Source organism: Mesoplodon densirostris, chromosome 9 (assembly GCF_025265405.1).
Source record: "Mesoplodon densirostris isolate mMesDen1 chromosome 9, mMesDen1 primary haplotype, whole genome shotgun sequence".
Lineage (NCBI taxonomy): Eukaryota > Metazoa > Chordata > Mammalia > Artiodactyla > Ziphiidae > Mesoplodon > Mesoplodon densirostris.
Window position 1 is genome coordinate 28228470 of NC_082669.1, and position 20793 is coordinate 28249262.

The window sequence follows — 20793 nt, forward strand, 5'->3', positions numbered from 1 at the left end:
GAGGGCCCTCTGCCCTCCGCGAGCGATTCTGGTCTCTTACCCTAGAATCTCACACTCGGAGACCCGCCCGGGGTCGCAGAGCTGAAGACCCCGAGCCCCCAGCCCCCAGTCCTCGTGTCCATTCTCAGACCTCTGCAGTTCCTGGCAGTGTCCCGGGGCCAAGCAGGGGCCCCGTCCTATCCTAGCTAACCTCAGGAAATGGGCCAGTGGAAAACTGGTAGGTGGCCTTCGTTTAGTACTGAGGGGAGATGAGCGCTGAGGACAACCAGAGCTCACTCCTCACTCGCCACCAAGCAGCCCTGCACCGTCACTTGACCCCCAGTGCAAAGAGATGCCCCAGAATTAATTCCTAAGCAAAACCTTGAGACCCACAATTATAAGACGTATTCTGCTGCTTTCAGCACAGAACACCAGAAGTGGAGAGAGAACGTGCAAGTCCGAAGAGAACAGACATGGCTCATCTGGCCTTTTAAATTCCTCCCCAGTATAGGCAGACCTTGTTTTGATTGTACTTCGAAGCTACTGCATATTTTACAAATTGAAGGTTCGTGGCAACCCTGCGTTGCAGGTGATGGTTAGCGTTTTTTAGCAATAAAGTTATTTTTAGTTAAGGTATGTACATTGTTTTTTAGACATAATGCTACTGCACACTTAATAGACAAGAGTATGGTGTAAACGTAACTTTTATAACTCACTGGGAAACCAAAAACTTGGTGTGACTCACTTTACTGTGATATTCACTTTATGGCCATGGTCTGGAACCAAACCCGCGATATCTCTGGGGTGTGCCAGTACAATCAAATTGAAATGCTTCAGAGTGAGTTTTCCCTAACAGAGGAAAATCTAGATCATGGTCAGGTCTGGTGATGGGCCGCAAAATGCCAGCAGTGCAACAGACAATCTCCACCTCCCACCCCCTCCAGAAACGCCGGTTCTGCGGGGGTGTCATCCCCATCTCTTGGCGACCAGCAGAGGCTTTGGGAAGTTTAGCCTAGTGAGCAGTGCTCCACAGCAGAGCCAGCCTCCAACGGGTGGTCCCAAAGCCAAGCCATTTCCCCAGGCGGGGTGTGAGGATGGAGGGGCCACACCTGGCCTGTCCTTCTGCTAGAACACAGCAGCCAGGCAGCCCTCCTGTTCACTTGGCCCCAGCACATCCTCCCCCGGTGTGCCAGGGAGCTGGCTCCTACGAGGAGGGTATGGATGGAAAGGAGACACCAAGAGAGCGCCCTCTGAGTCACCAAGCCTCATCTCTGGATTAACCCCAGCCTTTTCCTCCCTCCATAGTTCTCCTGCGGACCAAAAATGCCCCAGTATTCCCTGGCTTTGACCAAACCTGGCTAGACCACATCTGAAACTCTGGGGACAGACTCTGCCCATAAGAGCGCTGCGCTGCCTCCTCCGAGATGGGCTGGACCGAGGCGGGCTGGAGAAACGGCCGCAGAGAGCACCTCGGGGCACCCTGGACCCGATCTACTCCTTGCTGTGTGTCTGCAAGTTTCTTAGTCATCACCCTGGGCCTCCATTTCTTCATCTGCTAACGAGAATGCGAAACTCACTACCGACCTCAAACAGTTCTTGTGAGTTTCACTCCAGATGATGCCCAGGGGGGCTTTGGTACGATGCCCACTAAATATTCCTTCTTCCCCTGCTAAGAGGGGTCCCTACACAGCCAGAAGAGTTTGGGGAACTAAGTTGAGAGGCCCCACATAGACAATGGGAAGATAACATCACAGTTTCTGAGAAAGTTGGGCTGTTTCCATCAATATGAACAAGTTTGGACTATTCCTGAAGTTTAAAAAAAGCAGACCTTGTTTCTGTTTATTATTGTCACTGTGAACCGGTGTTTGTATTCCCGGGCGGGTGTGAGGCAGGCAGGGTTGGGTCCCATCTTGCTCTGGGGAAGCCAGGACTTTAGGGTGACTCCCCGGTAGCTGGGTCCCCCTCAAGACTCGGTAAGGCCATGACGAAGCTGGGAACACACCCGGCCCAATCAACGTGCTCTCAAAGAGAGCTAATAACTAAATCCTCTGATTGGAATTCTGGCAAAGCAAGTTCCCCAGCCTAGTGTGATGCTCTTGACTTGAAGTAATCTCTACTTCACCCAAATCATGCCCCAAGATGCTCCGGCATGTGAAAAGCATGTTTCCAGTAAATAACGTTGCTCGCTGCAACTCAGAAACAAGAAACAGCAAAATCTCCATCCAAGCGCAGAGAGCAGAAATCAGCACCCACATGAGGGGCAGGGCCCTCAGCCGCTCGCCTGACCAGTGCCTTGGTCTCCTGCTGGTTCCCAGTCCCAAGAACAACAGCCCAGTATCAGCCATCTCCAACAGCCTACGATGGGCCAGGTGGTGGGTTAGCTGGTGATTTCTATGTCAGTTCCCAAATTTTCTGAAACGTCAGTCAGGTTGAATTTATAATCTTTAAAGCTTAAGGTTAATACAACTTTTATAACATAATTTTAAGAAGTTAAAGTTTATAAGTTAAAAAATATATCTGTAGCACAGTACTGACAATCCTCTTAATTCTCCTTTTTTTTTTTTTAAGTTATTCCAGTTCCAGTCCCACCTGACCACTGGGGTTTCTCATCTGGTGTCTAAAATAGCAGCAGACACTGTCTGTCCAGGTCAGACAGAGAAGCAACACTGCCTGGGCCCTGTCCCATGGCCAGTTTTCTCTGGGCATCCCTAGGCCCTGCACCCACTCACAGTAAACTACACATGTCCTCCTGGGAGCCAGGCTGTGTGGGACACACATTCCTGGCGGAACGAATGACTGTAAATCAATAAAGACAGACGCCAGGTTTTAAGGCAATGGGGTCACTGGAGGCCACACCCTGTGGTCACACCTGGGCTGGGCCTTGGAACCTGTGGCCTCATATCTGCTGCCCTTTGATTTCTGAGTAGCTGACTGACAATGATTCACAGCACCCACGCACCCACCTTCCATTCATTCCCCACAGTTCACTGCGTGGGAGGGACAGAGAGTTGATAAAGCCCCCTCGAAGAAGGTGGTCCCAGTGATGAAAAGGCGAGGGTCGGGGCACTGGGTGCCAGGCTCAAGGTCAGACTTGACTCTGGAGAAAATGAGGAGTCAGAAGTTGACAAGCAAAGGGGTAGGAGGGGGCAGACGGTGGGGATGGGAGGGGCAGACCTCCCGCGAAACGGGCCAGCAGAGAGGGGAAGGGTGTTTCAACCAGGACCCTGGTGCTGCAGCAGGAAAAATGGCGGCTGATTCCGAGGGGGTCACAACCACCGAAGCTGGGCTGGGAATTAAGGAGGAAAGATCCAGTTTGGCGGAGACGATGAGGGGTCTGTGTAGGGCCAGGACCTTCAGAGGTCATCAGCACTCATTGGGGGACTGCAGCTTCAGATCTTAGATGCCTGGCATGCTTTTGCTGCAGTCTTGGCTGGGATGGGTGCGGATGAGCCCCTGTAAGTATGGGTGCAGGGCTCTGCTCGCTAGCTCTCCGGTCTCCTCTCTTACGAGCATGGGGTCTCAGGGGCCACCTTCTGTTCAATCGGCTGGCCAGGTCCACTGTGCACCCACTGTGCGTGAGCTTGGGAAGGCCAAGGTCAGGGACACAAGCCAAGGTCACTGCCTGCAAGGAGCGCTCAGCGTGGCCTCCGGGAAACCTGCCTCAGTGGGCGCTGCCGTCCACCGCCCTCCACAGCTGGCTCCCAGCGGTGCTTTGCTGCCCCGTGCACACCAACAGGCGGAGCCCGGTGTTCCCAGCAAACTGAATGCAGGAGAACATCTTGACCCTCTGCCCAGCTTGCAGGATGTAAACCTGGCAGGTGCCCGCCCCGTGAGGCCCTCAGAGCAGCCTTGACTCTCGCCTCCCCGCAGTCAAGCCTCACCAGCTTTTTCCTCCCTGTGCTGACTCCCCAGCAGACACAGAGGCTGCCTGACACCCATATTTAAAGATGGCCCTCCTGGGGCCCACATCTCAGCCCATTTCCTAATCCCCTTCCAGGGAAACTCCTTCAAGGGTTGGCTGGAGTCCGTGCCCACTACCCAGGGTTGACAGCCAGACTTTCCTCCCCATCCACCCAAACTGCCCCCCAGTCCCCACCTAGCTCGTGACACCCAGCCACAGACGCTACTCCTCACCTGCCCCAGCTCCCAGCTCACCTGGCTGCTTCCCGCCCACCACACTTCCCTCTCCTGGTTTCCATGCCCCCATGTCCTGTGTACCTTCTCTCTCTCGGGGCCTGCACTCATCTCCCTTGGAGAGCTCTTGTCCCCTGGGCACCTCTACACGTCCTGGACTCTCCTCTGGGCACGCTCCCCCCGCAGCTGTCCCCTGCAACCCACCCTATCATCGCTGATGACACCCCACGTCCCCTCCAGGCCTTCTCTCCTGACCTGCTGAGTCTTGGGTATCGCTGGCCTCCACCGGGCCGTCCCCTCAGCATCATTAACCTCAGCCCTGTAAGTCAGAACTCTGGGTTTTCTCCGCACAAGGGCCACACAACCAAGCCCTACAAAACAAATCCCCAAAAGACCTTGCCCTGGTCTCCCCATCCCCACCACCCCAGTCCCCCCATCAGCAAGCTGACTGGCTCTCTGCGTCCTGAGGCCCTGCCTTAAATAGGAATCAGGACTTGACAAAGCTCCAGCACAGAACGCTCCCAAGCTTCCACAAGGACACCTTTAACCAAAAAAACCCCCAAACTTCTGACCCTGGGCCCAAAGACCATTTTTGCCACCCCCTGCCCACCTTGGACCTGTTCAACTCCCCTGCTCTTTTCCCACCTGCTGGGCTAGCTGCTGCCTCAGGACATTTGTACATGCTGTTCCCACCACCTGCAGCTCGTGTGGCTTACTCTTCTCTTCCTTCAAATTTCTGCCAAAACGTTACCCTCTCCAAGAGGCCTTGCACGACACCCTGCGGACACAGCCCTCCCACCTTGGCCCATACTCGCTCCCCCTATGCTGTCTTGTTTTCCTTCAGTGTCCTTATGGCTACCTAACTTCCTGTCCTGGGGGCAATGTGGATAGGTTTACTGCCTGTCCATCCAAGAGGGCAGGGACCCGTGTGCCTGGCTGGCACAGGGTTCCCCGTGCCTGGAACAGCACTAAGCACCAGCTGAGCGATGAATGAATGAATGAATGAATGATGCTCCTGACGGCCCTCGGCAGGCCCCTCACTGACCCCTTCAGGGCTCCTCACCTCTCAGAGCCCAGTCGCTGTGTGTGGCTCCTCCCGGCAGAGGGTGCCCACCCCGTGCCTGGTCTCCTCTCTCCCCTCCTGCCTTCCACCCGGAGGCCCTTCATCCCAAATACCCACATGCGTCTCCCTGCAGGGTCCTCTCAAGGTGATGTGGGTGACGTCCGCTGGCCCCCAGCCCATTAAGTGCATACAGCGTCCCGCGCTCGCTGCTGCTCCCTGCCCGCGCCTCTCCAAGCATGTCACGCGTCACCGTGAGAAGGCCCGCACCCGTTTGCTGCATGAATGGGCAACGGAGGCAGGAAATGGGATCAGGGACGCCGCCCGGGCTCCCGCCCAGCAGCGCCCGCAGGACGGCTCGGTGCACTGCCCTTTGCAAAGTGAAGCACGTAGAGCCAGTCGGCGGCAGCCAGACCACAGGGGTCCTGTCCCAAAGCAGGAGAAGCACAAGACAGGCTTAGGCAGCGACTCCACCAGCACAGCGCATGCAAACAGAAATCTCCGTTTCTTCGTGTAAAACAAGTACATGGTGGGCGATTCCACGTGCAGGAACGCGTTCTAAGTCAATGAGCACACAAGGAGATCGACTTAGTTGGAAGGCCCTTCATCACAGAAGTATGCACAACAGGAAAAACTGGACGCAGCTTTAGTATCCAACAAATTGTCTGAGGCAACTGATGACACTAACACGCAGAGGAATCTGTAATAGTGCACGTCAGAAAAAACAGTGATCAGATCCGTGTTCATTGATGTGGAAATACCCAGGATAAATTAAGAGAGGTACAAAAGAATCCCAGTTTCTCAGTTTGGATCGTTCCCACCGGTCTTTCCCCACTCCCAAGGCATCTTGCCACTGCAAAGGACAGCTGGTTCTGGGGTGACGGAGATCATCCTCCAGGTTCATTCCCAGCCCGGGAGTGTGAACTTACTTCACAAAGGGGCCTCCAGGTGAACCCCAGGAGCACCCCCAAGGCCCCTGGCCCCCGAAGGAGGCCTCTATTTGCAGTCCCCCACTTCTCTTTCTTGACAGACAAACAGGGCCCCCTGTCACCCAGCAGACAAACAAACCCAGGGCCCAAGCCTGGGCGCCGCTGGGTCCTCCCCATGTGCACATTCCCCTCAAGACCCTGGCCATGTGTCCAAGTGCTGGCGCTGGATGCCAGCAATAGAGCATGAACAAAAAAAGGTCCCGGGCTTCCCTGGTGGCGCATTGGTTGAGAGTCCGCCTGCCGATGCAGGGGACGTGGGTTCGTGCCCCGGTCCAGGAGGATCCCACGTGCCGCGGAGCGGCTGGGCCTGTGAGCCATGGCTGCTGAGCCTGCGCGTCCGGAGCCTGTGCTCCACAGCGGGAGAGGCCACAGCAGTGAGAGGCCTGCGTACCGCAAACAAAACAAAACAAAACAAAAAAGGTCCCTGTCCTCACAGAGCCTACATTCCAGGAGGGAGTTAGGCAAGAAACAGAAAGACAGCATGTGACATATGCCAAACGCTCTGGAGAAAAATTAAGCAAAGTGAAAAAGACAGAAAATCATGCCAGGGACACATGGGGGCAGGATGCTCCTTTATCAAGGGCTAGTTGATATTTTATACAGGGGACTGAGAAGGGGACATCGGTACAGAAGCCTAAGGGACACCAAGGCCATAGATGGGGAGGAGCCATTGCAGGTCATGCCTGGGGCAGGGGTGGAGGGGGACAGCCGGGTCTATGAGGTGGGAAGTGGACCAGGCCAATGTAAGGACTTGACTTGTGACTCAGAGAGAAACAAAAATGGCCAGAGGTTTTGAGCAAAGGAGTGCCGTGATGGGACTTGAAATGTAGGTTCCCTCTGGCTGCCGTGTGACAGAGAGACTGGGGGGAGGGAGAGGTGGCGGCAGTGTGACAAAGAGCCCCCAGCAAGGGACAATGGTAGCTGGTGGCTGGCACCAGGTGGTGGCAGGGGCCAGGGCCGAAGTGTCTGCAGCCCGAACCCATTCTGACTTGGAGGTCGGCGGGCTTCTGTCTTGCTCGGGTGCTGACTTAAGCACACAGGAGACCATGGAGTGAGGGTGCGTGGAGCCCTGAGTGGGTAAGGCCACCCTGGGAGGGCAGCATGGGGCTGGGGCTCCAGCAGAGCTGCCAGGAAGGAGCCTTTGGCCAAATCAGTGTCCAAAACTACAATGAGGAGACACCCCGTGAGAGACAGTTCATTATCCAGGCAAGCACTCTGGAAAGCGATGTGACCAGACAGATCAAGAACTACAAAATTGGTCAGGCTCCTGGCTCCGCTCACTCCACCCCTGTGAATCCCCATTAAGGAGGTGTCCGAAGACAGAGATGCCAGGCGGGAAGGGGTGACCGCGCCATCAGCAGTCATAGCAGGAGGGAAACAAAGTCCACCAACCTGGGGGGGTCCCATAAACGGGCGGAGGGATGCGCTAACCCCAGCGAGTGAATATGCGAGTGAGCAAATCCACAACTGGAAATATTACATACACATTAATCCTCACACTGCAGAGACAATGTAATAACAAAGAATGGTTTCTGTTAAGGCACGTTAAGAGGGGTTGCTGGGCAAAGAGATTCAACAATGTATCTTTGTCAAGAAGACGGATGGGCGGGCAAGCCAGGGGGACACAGACTTTTTGGCTGGCAGGGGAGCTTCCTTTCCTCTCCACACATCCACATTAAGGTGTTGTAGTTGTGTCTGTTGTAGTTGTGTCTTCAACAACCCCCCAAAAGACGCTCTCTGCCTCCATTTCAGAAATCAACAGGGACTTCCCCAGCGGTCCAGTGGTTAAGCCTCCACGCTTCCACTGCAGGGGGCACGGGATCGATCCCTGGTCAGGGAGCTAAGATCTCACATGCCACCCAGCGTGGCCAAAAAAACAAAAGAAATCGAAAATGGCACGTGCATACACAGGAGTATACACACAGCAAACATACATAACATACACGCATGCATACCTATACACATGTATCACATACACATGCTTGGCATGTGAATACACATAGGTATACATATGCATACACAGCATACGCGTGTACACATAAGACACCCATTACATAGATACATGTATGCATGTACATGTGTACATGTGTGAATGTGAGTATGCAATGTGTGTGCAAGCAACGCACATGCGTGCACACCTGCAGACACACCGCACCTATGTATACATGCCTGCATGCGTGTGCGCGCATACACACACACAGGACACTCGAGCATGCATACCCGCACACCCACAGTGGGGGAGGCGAGCAGGTAGAGTTCTGTGTGTGGGGCGCACATGGACTACTGGACACCGAGACATTCTGCTCAAAATGTGGTCAACGAGGGCCTCCCTGGTGGCACAGTAGTTGAGAGTCCGCCTGCCGATGCAGGGGATACGGGTTCGTGCCCCGGTCTGGGAGGATCCCATATGCCGCGGAGCGGCTGGGCCCGTGAGCCATGGCCGCTGGGCCTGCGCGTCCGGAGCCTGTGCTCCGCAACGGGAGAGGCCACAACAGTGAGAGGCCCGCGTACCGCAAAAAAAAAAAAAAAAAAAAAATGTGGTCGACTGCAGGAGATTCTCCAGAAACTTTTAAGTCAAAATGTGATCTTTTAGAGATTCTTTTTATTTAATCAAATAGAAGCTGGCTACCCTGAGGCAGACCCAGGACGGTTTTAGATCCTCTGGTCCCAGACCCCGGAGTCTGTCCTGGCTGTCCACAGCCACTTCGTGCCTCCACCACCGCGGCTGTCCTGCTCCCAGCCCACCCTGGAGCGTCAGGGGTCATCACAGGGATGCTCTGTGCAACCCGAGAAGGCATGGTTGTTGCTTTGTCATCTGCTTGAATTTCTTTTTTTAACCCGATCATTGTGCCCCGCTATGAGCTTCTCTCGTCGATGGAAGGCCCTCTAAGCCATGCTTCCCGAGGAGCAGCCTGCTTCCCAGCCAAAACCAGAGGGGATGCGATGAGATTTCCGAGCTGGGCGTGCAGTGCAGACCGCTGGCAAGCCCTCCACACCTTCCCGCGTGCCTGCCACGAAGACCAGACTCCAGTGGCGAGGCTCCTGCCACAAGTGCGCTCGTAGGGGGCTAGGCGCCTGTGGGTTTTGGTATGGAGGGTGCTGCCCGCACCTGACAAGGAGGAGAAGGCTACAGCCCAGAGGCGCTGAGCCCATGTAGGGTCCCCCGGAAGGCTAGCCAAGAGCAGGAGGCTGGGCGGGAGCCGGAAGGGGAGCCATGCTGGACCCCCTGACCAAGAGGCTCTGACCCTCCTGAGAACGCCCACCGATCAGAACAATACTTGAGCCAACCATGGGCCCCAGTGTATTTGGGAAACTTCTTAGGCATCTTATTCAAAGGATGGGTTGACTTTTCTCTCTCTGGTCTTCACACCCACGTACAGACACAGAGAATGCGAATGCCACACCCGAAGGGCCCTCGACAAACCGGGGCCACCTTTACCTTAACCACAACTATCAATCCTGTCTGTGCCGAGCTCACAGAAGGACCTTTTTACCCCAAGCATGTGTTATTTTAACCCAGCCCTCCTCCCTACGCTTCCAAAGATGTCTGTCTTTTAATCTTTCAAACACAGGAAAAGAACATCCACAATGTACACTGTCCAAAACGCCCCTGTCAGTCCACAACGTTTTTTGAAACTGAGAGCAACGCACAGTAAGAAATACATTTTAACCAGCAACCTGGTAAAACACATACATGTATAAATAACTGAAAGCTTTTAAAAAAAAAATACCTGGGCTTCCCTGGTGGCGCAGTGGTTGAGAGTCCGCCTGCCGATGCAGGGGACACGGGTTCGAGCCCCGGTCCGGGAAGATCCCACATGCCGCGGAGCGGCTGGGCCCGTGAGCCATGGCCGCTGAGCCTGCGTGTCCGGAGCCTGTGCTCCGCAACGGGAGAGGCCACAACAGTGAGAGGCCCGCGTACCACCAAAAAAAAAAAAAAAAAAAACCTGACAACTTGTAGAGCACGTGGGAATTTTTTTCATCCTAGTTCATTTTTTTTAAGCACTGAGTGATTTCTCTAGCCACGAATAATTGGAGAGATGTCGGGGGCATTTGGAAATATGCGGAATCTTTTTTCTTTCAATCATCACCACAAGGCGGGCGGCCACTAACTCGCACTAGGAGCAGGTAGGGATGCTGTGCAATTCCCAAGGCAAACCCTCCAACAAGAATTATTCCACCAAATGCAATGAAGCATGCACGGAGGGGTGCCTCACACTGTTCCAAAGCATGTATCATGGAATTTTCCAGAGAAAGTCTACAAACTGGAAGGATGCCCTATTTCAGGAGGTCTGGGTAGGAGGTGGGCGGTAAGCAGGTCCCCAGGACCTCTGCCGTCTGCCTGCCTGTCTGTCTTGTCAGTCCTGAGCCTCGGGACCACTCCCACCGCCATCAACGAGGCCGCAGCACGTTCTCCCCCTGCAGACAGGGCAATGCTTCCCATGAGCCAGAGGAAAGAAGCGCTTCCAATTTCAGAGCCCTGTGCAGGTTCTCAACATAAAGGGGGAAAGGAAATTTGCTGTCCTGACGGTAGCAAGTTGCAGCAAGCCCAGGGCACCCGAGATCAAAGAGGCTGGGCCACCTCCAGGTAATCCCCACCAGGAATGCTTCCTCTGCTCACACTGTTTTCTTTTCTTTTCTTAGCCTAAGGCAAAATGCAAAGCTCCCTTCTGTGCCCCTCCTTTCAGCTGACTTGGTACTCTTCAGAGCATGGCATGCTCACCAGGCGCTCCCACCTTCCTCACAAGTGTCCATAAGCCCAGATTTGAAGAGCCCGACCAGGTGCACTTCCCGCTGTAGCTACGTGGTATGGGGGGCAGGAAAGGGCACCAGGTTTTCATTGTACGGACACGGGGTTGAGGCCCACCTTTGCCTTCACCTGCTTGCAAAATTCAATTGTGTTTCCTCCCTAGAAAAACTGGGACGGAATCACCCCAGCCCCACTCAGCAGGCATAGGACAGGCAGGTGACCGGTACAGAGGTACTAGCCTCACTCATGGTCCCAACCATCTCTATCCCTCAGTGCCCGCTTGGGGGTCCCCTGTGGGGTGTCCCTCTGTGCACACCCAGCGGGAAAACCTAGCTCTGCCACCAGACTGAGCCTCCTTACAGGGCAGGAGGGGGCTTTGCAGCACCTCTGGGAGCCAGTGCATGGACCAGGGCGTGAGAAAACCAGCTGAAACCTCCTAAAGCCCCAAACCACGTCAGGACATACAGATGTCCTGCCAGCTGGGAGGCGGCACAAAGAAGCTGACCTTCCCTTTGTAACCACCGTGACCCATCCAGCAAGAGAAGAGAGCCTTCCTGCTCTCCGGGCCTCGAGGCCTCCATCAAGGTCAAGGGCATGACCCCTGACCCACCGCACCACACGGACTCTGAAGGCTGCTCCCCACCCCGTCTATCTCTGCCCACCCCCTACCCCCTCCACCCATGCCAGGCCCTCCCGCCCTCCATCCAACGTCTTCAACAAGAGAGAACAGAGCTGCAGAGTAGATGGCTGAAAAAGGACTTAAGAGAGAGGCCCGTGCAGTGTGGGACCTTGTCAGGACCCTGATTCTAACACACCTACTGGAAAAGTCATTTTGAAGCAATCAAGGAAATCTGAATACAATACAGCAACTGGGTGGCGATGCCAAAGAATTACCCTCACCATTATATAAGCAAAGTGCCTGGGACTTCCAGAGTGCACACACCTAAGCGTGCAGGTGAAGTCACGTTGGCTTCAACATCACCGAGATTATCGTTGCAGGGAGAGGAGGTCGGGGAGCAAGTACGGCAACATCTTGGTAAATGTTGAACCCGGCTGTTGGGTTTCATGATTATATTTCTTCTACTCTGGGAAATGTTTGAAAATGTTCACAATAAAATATTTTTTAAAAGGAAGGAAGCCGTAAGACACACAAGGACATCACTCAGCCTCAGGTTTGCACAGAGCTCAAACTCAGGCCCCTTTCCTATAGCTCTCTTCCTATAGCATCACGACAACTCTGTGGGGTTTCGGGTGTTAGTAAGGAAAACTACTAATAGTGACAGTTGCCCCATTTTATAGCTGGGGAAACTGAGGCTCGGGTTGGCAAGGAGGGGAGAAAACAGAGCCAATGCCCTCGCTAAAGCAAAGGAGACCAGGATGAGGAGGTGCCTGACAGCAGGTGCCTGACAGCCTGGACCCCGCGCCCGAGACAGGTCCTTCATATCAACACAAGACTTCATGTTTGGGGGCGGGGGGGGTCGTGATTATCTGATGAACCTCCGAGCCCCTGAAAGCCACAGCCCACACGCACAACTTCACATTCCCTTTGATGGGTCTCCCAACGCCCAAGGCCAGCCATGGCCCAACCCGGGCCTTGCCGCATCCCCAAGTACTGCACCAGCTGGCCTGGGGCCTCCCGTTCCGCATCCCAGCCCTCGGCTTTCCTGAGTTGCCCCACCCAGCACCCCGCAGGCTCCCGCCACGAACTCCTGGCATGTGCGCCCCTGGGCCTCCCCGTGTGATTTCTCCGAACCATCATACCACCTCCAGGAGGAAACAGGCAAAGAGCAGTCAGCTCCTTGGCCAGGATGGGAACGTGCCGGACTGGGTGGGCAGCCTCTCTCCCAGGGAGCTGGCCGTCCCTGCCTGACCAGGGGGCCTGCACATCAGGGTCTGTAGCCTCTCGCTCCCCAACTCACCCAGCACCCAACTGGAGCCCGAGGCGCAGGAAGAGTTCTGTCCATGTTGGCGACCAGAGGACAATCACACCTCCTCTCCCCTTGACTGGCCACCGAAATAAACAAATAGGAAGCTGACTGAGGGCAGCACTGTAGGCCAACTTTAAAATTTCCTTGGCGATGGTCAATCCTAGCAGCAGGATCCACGAAGAAACTGCTCAGAAGAGCAAGGAATCTCAAAACCAAAATTCCCAAGAACGTGTGAAATCTCACCTCCCCGGCAAGGGAGCGACAGTAAGGATCTGAGAAATTTAAATAATATCCACAATGACTGAATAACTACAACAAATGTTCACCGTCCCCCCAGAGTCCAGGCACCTAAGTCCAAGGGTGCCTTGGGAACACTTCCTTGTCCCTGAGGGGACAGCTACTGACTTGGCCTCTACCCGCTGGCCCTCTTCTTCCTTCTAACTCGCTAGCTGGAGAGGGGTTGCACCATGAGTCCAACGCACAGACGGAGCCCCCAGATCCATACGGCAGCATCCTCTCTCCCCCAGGGTCAAGAGGGCGCCAAAGCCAGGACATCTGGACATCCCTGGATCCCCACTGCCCGATGGAGGTATCATACAAGCCACATAAGTAGTTTTCCAATTTCTAGTAGCCACATTTTGAAACGAAACAGGTGATAGCAATTTTCATGATATATTTTATTTAACCCAATATATCCAAACGGTTATTATTTCACCATGCAATCAACATGAAAATTATTCAGGAGATATTTTACCTTTTTTTTGTACTGTCTTCAAAATCTTGTGTGCATATTACGCTATCAGCACATCTCAGTTTGGACACTCAATTTTCAAGTTAAAGCGAAATGTAGGCCTAGCAAAACAATAAAGTTGTGTTCAGTGGAGAAATATCAGTACCCTGCTATAGCTTTTAAATTTAAAGGACTTAAAATTAACAAGGAATTTGGAATTCCCTTCCCTGGTCACACCGGCCACACTTCACACACACGGCCGTCATCAACATACTGGACAGGCAGCTCTGGGCTCCTGAGAGCACATCCTCAGCGGAAACTGTTCACTCGTCATTTTCAGAGGAAGATGAAGCAAAAAGCAAAGGAGGCAGCACAAATGCTCTCTGCGAGGGTTTGCTAAATTAGCAGTGTTGAAGCAGTTTCTCTCCAGTCACTGGAAGCATGGGTCCCCCACGGTGCCTCCAGGGGAAGCCAGCGGGGGCAAACACAGCTTGTCAGGCACAGAGGGGACCGGAATAGATCCGAATGTCTTTTTGGCCCTACAGAACCCTAGAGTTCATTCTCCTGTAGCTCAAGGGCAATATTCTAGCGTTTTATCTTTGTATCTAAGTTGTACACCTGGAGCAGCATGCTCATATTCCTTGGAATGTTCCTCCTGCAGACCTGCATTTCGTCACAATGCCCTTGGCCACCACTGAGGTTGTTAAAGAGACTTGTACTCTACTTCTCTACTATGTTGGTTGTAGGATGTGACTGACAACACTGCAGGGACCCTACAGAGGCATTCCCTCAAGATTCGGTCTCAGGACTTCCCTGGTGGCGCAGTGGTTGAGAGTCCGCCTGCCGATGCAGGGGACACGGGTTCGTGCCCTGGTCCGGGAAGATCCCACATGCCACGGAGCGGCTGGGCCCGTGAGCCACGGCCGCTGAGCCTGCACGTCTGGAGCCTGTGCTCTGCAACAGGAGAGGCCACAACAGTGAGGGGCCTGTGTACCGCAAAAAAAAAAAAAAAAGGCAGAGAAGAGTTTATGGGCAGTGACATGGTTGAGTTGCTTGATCAAACCAAGCCTGATGTCCACATTACCTCTGGTTATTCTACTTATATAAATCAGTAAACAGCCACTGGACGACCTAAAGAGCCCTTAACCTCAGAGGCTCAGAAAAAAGTAAACTGTCCAGTGTACCCAAGATAATACACAGCAATTCTGCTATTTGAATCTGACTATATGTAGTCCAGATTCCCCTCTGTAGCGCTGAATTTTATGTGTCCTCATAGCTAGGTTATGGCACCCAATGTCTCTCTAGATGTAGCTGTCGAGGTATTTTTCAGATACGATTCACACTGAAATCAGTAGACATCAAGTAAAGCAGAATTTTCCTCCATAATTGAGTGGGCCTCGTCCAATCAGTTGAAAGCCTTAAGGGAAAAGACTAGAGGGAGGAATTCTGCTCCAGATTGTTTTCCACTCAAAACTGTAACATCAAGACCTGTGGGAATTTCCAGGATGCCCTGCAAACTTCAAACACACCAGCCCCCCACAAATTCATATATTTATCCAGATAGATAGATAGATAGATCTATATAGATATCTACCTACAGATATCTATCTATCTATATAGCTCATGTTGGTTCTGTTTCTCTGGAGAACCTGACAGATACACCTGCTTTAAACACTAGGTTCTCTGCTGCCTCACTCTTAGTCACCTCTCAGTTCCCACAGCACCTTCCTTTGCTCTTATGGACACGTCCCCTTCCTCCATCAAGTTTCCTGTGTGCACAGGGCTAAACTCCTGAGCTCGAAGCAACTCCAGTCCCACTTTGTATGAAGGGCACACTGCCTTACACACAAGAGAAGTTCAGTCTACATGTGTTTGATGAAGAATAAAACTATCCTCAACCAGTACAGCTGGCAACAAAGGCCTCCAGAAATATAGATCATCACTCATTAAAGCAGTAAGCCAGTTAGTCGGGGACAAAGTTAAATATGAACGAATGCTGAAAACATGCCCCAATTTATACTTGTTAATGCAAACCTCACTCTCCAATCCCACACTCTGCTGGGTGTTCTAGTCTTGGGCAGGAACAGGAATTGGGGGGTCAGGTGGCTAAAGGATGGAGCTCTCCTAAGTAAATGCAGCTCCTTCCTGGCACAGACTCCCGGGAGGCTTTGGAACAGCTACCAGCCACAGTCTGACACCAAAATATGTGTGGATTATGGCAAAGTCAAACTGAATTTTAAAGATATCTGGCTGGACAATGTCACTGGAGTTCCACTGCTACTGTTCCATACTGGAGAATGGATAAACTTCACTAATGGTTCTCAGACTTGAGTGGGCATCTGAACGCCCTGTAACTGTCATTTCCAGCCCAGAGTGTTTGACAGAGGTCTGTGGTGGAGCCCAGAACTGGCATTTCTAACAGCCCCCAAGGGATGCTGATGTTGGTCCCGAGACCTCACCCTGACTGGAAGGGTGGGAGGGAGGGAGACGCAAGAGGGAAGGGATATGGGAACAGATGTATATGTATAACTGATTCACTTTGTTATAAAGCAGAAACTAACACACCACTGTGAAGTAATTATACTCCAATAAGGTTGTAAAAAAAAAAAAAAAAGAAGAAGCCCTGACTTAGACAAATGTCAGCAAACACAGACTCTCAGCAAAGCCACCCAAACAGTGGGCTGAGCTGGGCAAGTAAGTACCTTACCTGGGTAGGTATCTACTGCGTGGTTGTGATGACAGCTACAGTCTCGTTCCCAGGGAAGGTTAGGTTGGGTGCCGCTGGAGAGCACTGGAGAGCACTGTTACAAAGTTACAGTGTGAGGAAGACAAACTAAAGAGCATTTTTCTTTTGCCAAATTTACAGGCCATTTAGAGAATAAACACAATAAATAAAATTCTCTTACTCTACCCAGGTAAGAGGATTGGTAATTAACGGTCTGATTACTTGTGAGATAATGTTTCCAAAGTACTTAAATGGTTAAAGTCCAGCATTTCATGATCCCAGTATAATTACTGATTCAGGCAAGGACCACCCTTGGATGCTGAACCACTGAGCCAAAGGTGGTTAGGAAGCAGGATGCTCAGAGTCTCAAAGGGACAAAGGGGAAGAGGTACCTGACACCAAGGACCTCTAGGAGCTTCACCAGGTAACTAAGCTTGGTGGACCAAGAGCGGGACAACAGACACTGCACCTCTTGACATGAGGTGAGCAGAGTACCTCACCTCACACCTACATGATCCTGAATGTGATGACAAGAAAAGACTCAGACAAATCCAGACTGTGGGATATCCTACAAGGACATTGCCCTCATCTCTTCAAAAGGTCAATGCAAGGGAAGAAATAAAACTGTCCCTATTTTCAGATGACATAATTGTCAACATAGACAATCCCAGGAAATCTACAAAGTAAAACTCGTAGAATAAGTGAGTTTACCAAGAACACAGGATACCACATAAACATACAAAAGGCAACTGTATTTCCATGTACTAGCAATGAACACATGGAGGCCAGAATGAAAAATACAGTACCATTTACAATCACTCAAAGAAAAGTAAATACTTAGGTGTAAATCTAACAAAACTCATATGTTGAAATCTACACAATGCTAGTGAATGAAATCAAAGATCTAAACAACTGGAGAGACATACCATGTTCATGGATTGGAGACACAAATTAGTAGAGATGACCTTCAGCAATGAAATGGAATGAACTATTAAAACAGCAACAACCTGGATGGACCTCCAGAGGATTATGCTGACTAAAAGAAGCCAATTCCAAAAATCTACATACTATATGATTCCATTTATGTAACATTCTTTAAATAACAAAATTACCGACCTGAAGATTAGTGACTGCTGGGGTGAAGTTTGGGTGTGGATGGGTGGGAAGTGGAGGTGGCTATAAAGGGCATGTGAGGGATCTTTGTGGGGATGGAATGTTCTGTACCTTGACTCTATCGATGCCGACATCCTGGTTGTGAGATGGTCCTACAGCTTTTCAAGATGTTTTCATAGGAGGAAACTGGGTCAAGTTACACAGGATCTCTCTGTATTATTTCTTACAACTGCCTAAAAACTACCTCAAAATAAAAAATTTAATTTAAAAAAATGTCTTCAGGAAAAAGAAGTCATGAAAAATAATAATAATATTAAATAAAGAAAGCAGGCAGTCTGCTCCCACTTTCAGGGCACAGATAGATGAAGTCACCCAGTGTGACATGTAAACCACAAGTCAGAGCAGATTAAGGACAGCAGGAAAGCACTTTAGGGACCGGACATTAGCTGGTGTCCATAAATCAAAATTAAATTGCTTACAGGGATCATGGTCTTGAGGTTGAGGGATGTGGGAAAGTGTCCTTGCTCTCGAGAAACACAGGCTAAAGCATTTGTGGGTGCAGTTCATGATGGGTACAACTTTTCACTTTTCAGATAAAGCCAATGTGACAAAATGGCAAAAAAAAAAAAAAAAAAAAAAAAAAACAACCAGCAAATCTAGGTGAAGGGTATACAAGTGTTCATTATACTATTCTCCAGAAAATGTGACCATTTTCAAAAAAAGAAGTTGGGTAAAGAACAGTCATTTCAGTTCAATAACCATCCACTGGGTTTGTCTGTACTTCTGCAGTCTCCTTTCCCTTTCACGCTAAAGCACAGATCCAGCCAATGCTAAGTTCTCAGGGTCCCAAACGATGGCAAAGAAGCCTCACACACAGGAGCCAAAGGGCCCCTTGGCCCCAAGAGAGAGGGCCTCTAGCAGATGTAGCCTCAATCTCAAAATGACAGTGAGAATTCAGAATCGGATGATCAGAAGTAACTAGAGACGGAGACGAAGAGAGCTGTGAATGGACGGATCCCCCAGCTCTGACCCCGAGGTCCTCAAGACGCCCACCAGCCCCGTGGCCCTCAGGAACCCCCATTCTGATGGTCCTCAGGACCCCCCACCTCCACGCTGTTCTGCCACATCCAAGCTTAGATAGCAGTCGAGCCACAGCAAGCCCTGTTGAGTGTTCCTTTCTTCAGTGTTTGTGAGGGTTAACCGTATCTGGGACACAGCCAGCACTCAATAAACGTTAGCTGCCTGGGAGTGAGTGCACGAACAAAGGAAGGAAAAAAGGAGTCACTCTCTGACAGAGCCTCACACACAGTCAATAATTAAGGTCAGTCAGCCCGCCTCTGCCACCCTCAGGTGTGTACCTTTTATTCCCAGCAATCAGCCTGAGGTCTATGAACTGCCAACACACCACATCTCATTCATCAGGCTGGGAACAGAACAGCATCATGGAGACGGAGGCAAGTGATGGGGGGTCATGGACCACCGGGCCATGGGTTTAGCCAGGGCTAAGGCCCTGAAACGCCTGCTGGCCATTTGGGGCAGGACAGATGGATCAGCGGATGAAGAGATCCAGCTTGTGGCTGGCAAACAAAGCCACACTCTTGCTATCAGCGATCCCGTCCTCATCTGAACGTGAGTTGTGTGCCTCCAGGCACCAAGGGTATCATACAGCACATCCAAACTTCTATCTAAAATTTAGCCATTTTTTAGGACTTCCCCAGTGGCGCAGTGGTTAAGAATCTGCCTGCCAATACAGGAGACATGGGTTTGAGCCCTGGTCGGGGAAGATCCTACATGCCACGGAGCAACTAAGCCCATGCGCCACAACTACTGAGCCTGCGCTCTAGAGCCCGCGAGCCACAACTACCAAACCTGCATGCCACAACTACTGAAGCCCTCGTGCCTAGAGCCCCTGCTCAGCAACAAGAGAAGCCACTGCATTGAGAAGCCCGTGCACCGCAACGAAGAGTAGAACCCGCTCGTCGCAGCTAGAAAAAAGCCCGCGCACAGCAACAAAGACCCAACGCAGCCAAAAAAATTAAAAATAAATAATTGAAAAATAAATAAATAAAATGTAGCCATGTTTTAAAATGCATTCAGGCCCACAGAAAGAATTTGTGAACATGATCTGGGCAGCCTGGGCAGAAAGCAGATAAGTGGGAGAGGTGACTCTTTTCTCAGCATGAGTCTGGTGGATGCCCAACATTTTTATAAGAACAAAACTCTCATTTAAATATCGGACAAGAGATTATACATTGCTAGTGGATCTGTATGGAGACTGGAATCCATTCTGAGAGAAAGACAAAGGAAATAATTCTTGCCATTTTACACTGTGGATTTCAAGGAATCCCACAATACACTCTGTCCGAAATGAGTATTCTTTTGTGCTACCAAGATAGTAAAGTAACGGTTTTGTATTCCCAACTCTTGTCAGGGAGACTTCATGAATTCCTAGCAGATATTTACCACCAACTTTCTATAATACGACAACTTGAAACATGGCTATTTTCCAAGAAAATTACAGTGGGCTAGATTCTCAAGTCTGTAAGATAAGCGTCACTGCCCTCCTCTGAAAGTTCATGGAGTACACTGCAAAGCAAAACTCCCAGGAAGAAGAAAATGGTGGCCCTGAAAAAAATTAATGAAACCCGGGAAAATATGCAAGCACCTCCTTCTCTTCCAGTAAAGAGCCAGCTTCTCAAATGTTTCCACTTAGATGTGGAATTGTCCCCTCCCATGGTGAAGCCTTAGAGTAGGGAGGCTCCAGTGGCAAAGGCCTTGCCCAAGGTCACGGAGCTGTCCCTGGGCTCCTTCCAAAACCCTTATCACACGAAGATATAGGACGCCTTGGATCTTGTCCTTGGAAGAACTCAGATTTTACTGAGGAGAGATACAAACAAAATATACACAGCCAAATCCCAGAGTACGTCAGAAGACCAAGGATGTGCTAGGAAGGCGTCAGGAAGGTCAGTGTGGGCCTGTGACTGCCAGGGTTCCACCCAGAGGACATGGGTCTGGCTGAGAAGAGCTCGGGGGTCCCAAACCCTCACCTCCTTCCCAGGAGCTCTATCTCCAGGAGGCGGGCTAGCATGGTGGGGGGTAGTGGGCAGAAGGCTTCTCCTGGATTCAGCTCCTCGAAAGGCTTAATGACTAAAGAGGAAAGAAGAGTCATGACTACGACACCTAGTGTGTACACGACATCACATTTACCCCAGAAACCCGGGGGGGGGTCCTTGATACCAACCCCCCGTGCTCAGCAACACTTCAAGAGCAAGACGGCTGTCCCAGGGTCACACGCAGAGGCAGGACCCAGGCCACAGTGGTTACTGCAGAGCACGCTCCCTTTGTACCCCGGCCCCAGAGCAAACAAGCAGGACCATGCCATTTC

The 20793-nt window shown here is 51.5% G+C and overlaps 1 protein-coding gene across 5 annotated transcripts in view; it reads right to left on the reverse strand.

Moving 5' to 3' along the window:
- Nucleotides 1-20793, reverse strand: part of TNS3 (tensin 3) — a 235501-nt gene that overhangs the window by 204633 nt on the left and 10075 nt on the right. For 2 of the 5 annotated variants that reach the window (XM_060107511.1, XM_060107508.1), the window contains exons 2-3: nucleotides 16278-16371; nucleotides 13595-13692 (exon numbers count right to left, since the gene is read on the reverse strand). The exons of 2 other annotated variants lie outside the window; for them this stretch is intronic. The gene's annotated coding sequence lies outside the window, so the exon portion shown is untranslated. The remainder of the gene's footprint in view (nucleotides 1-13594; nucleotides 13693-16277; nucleotides 16372-20793) is intronic. One more of the 5 variants, XM_060107509.1, reaches the window with a different exon arrangement.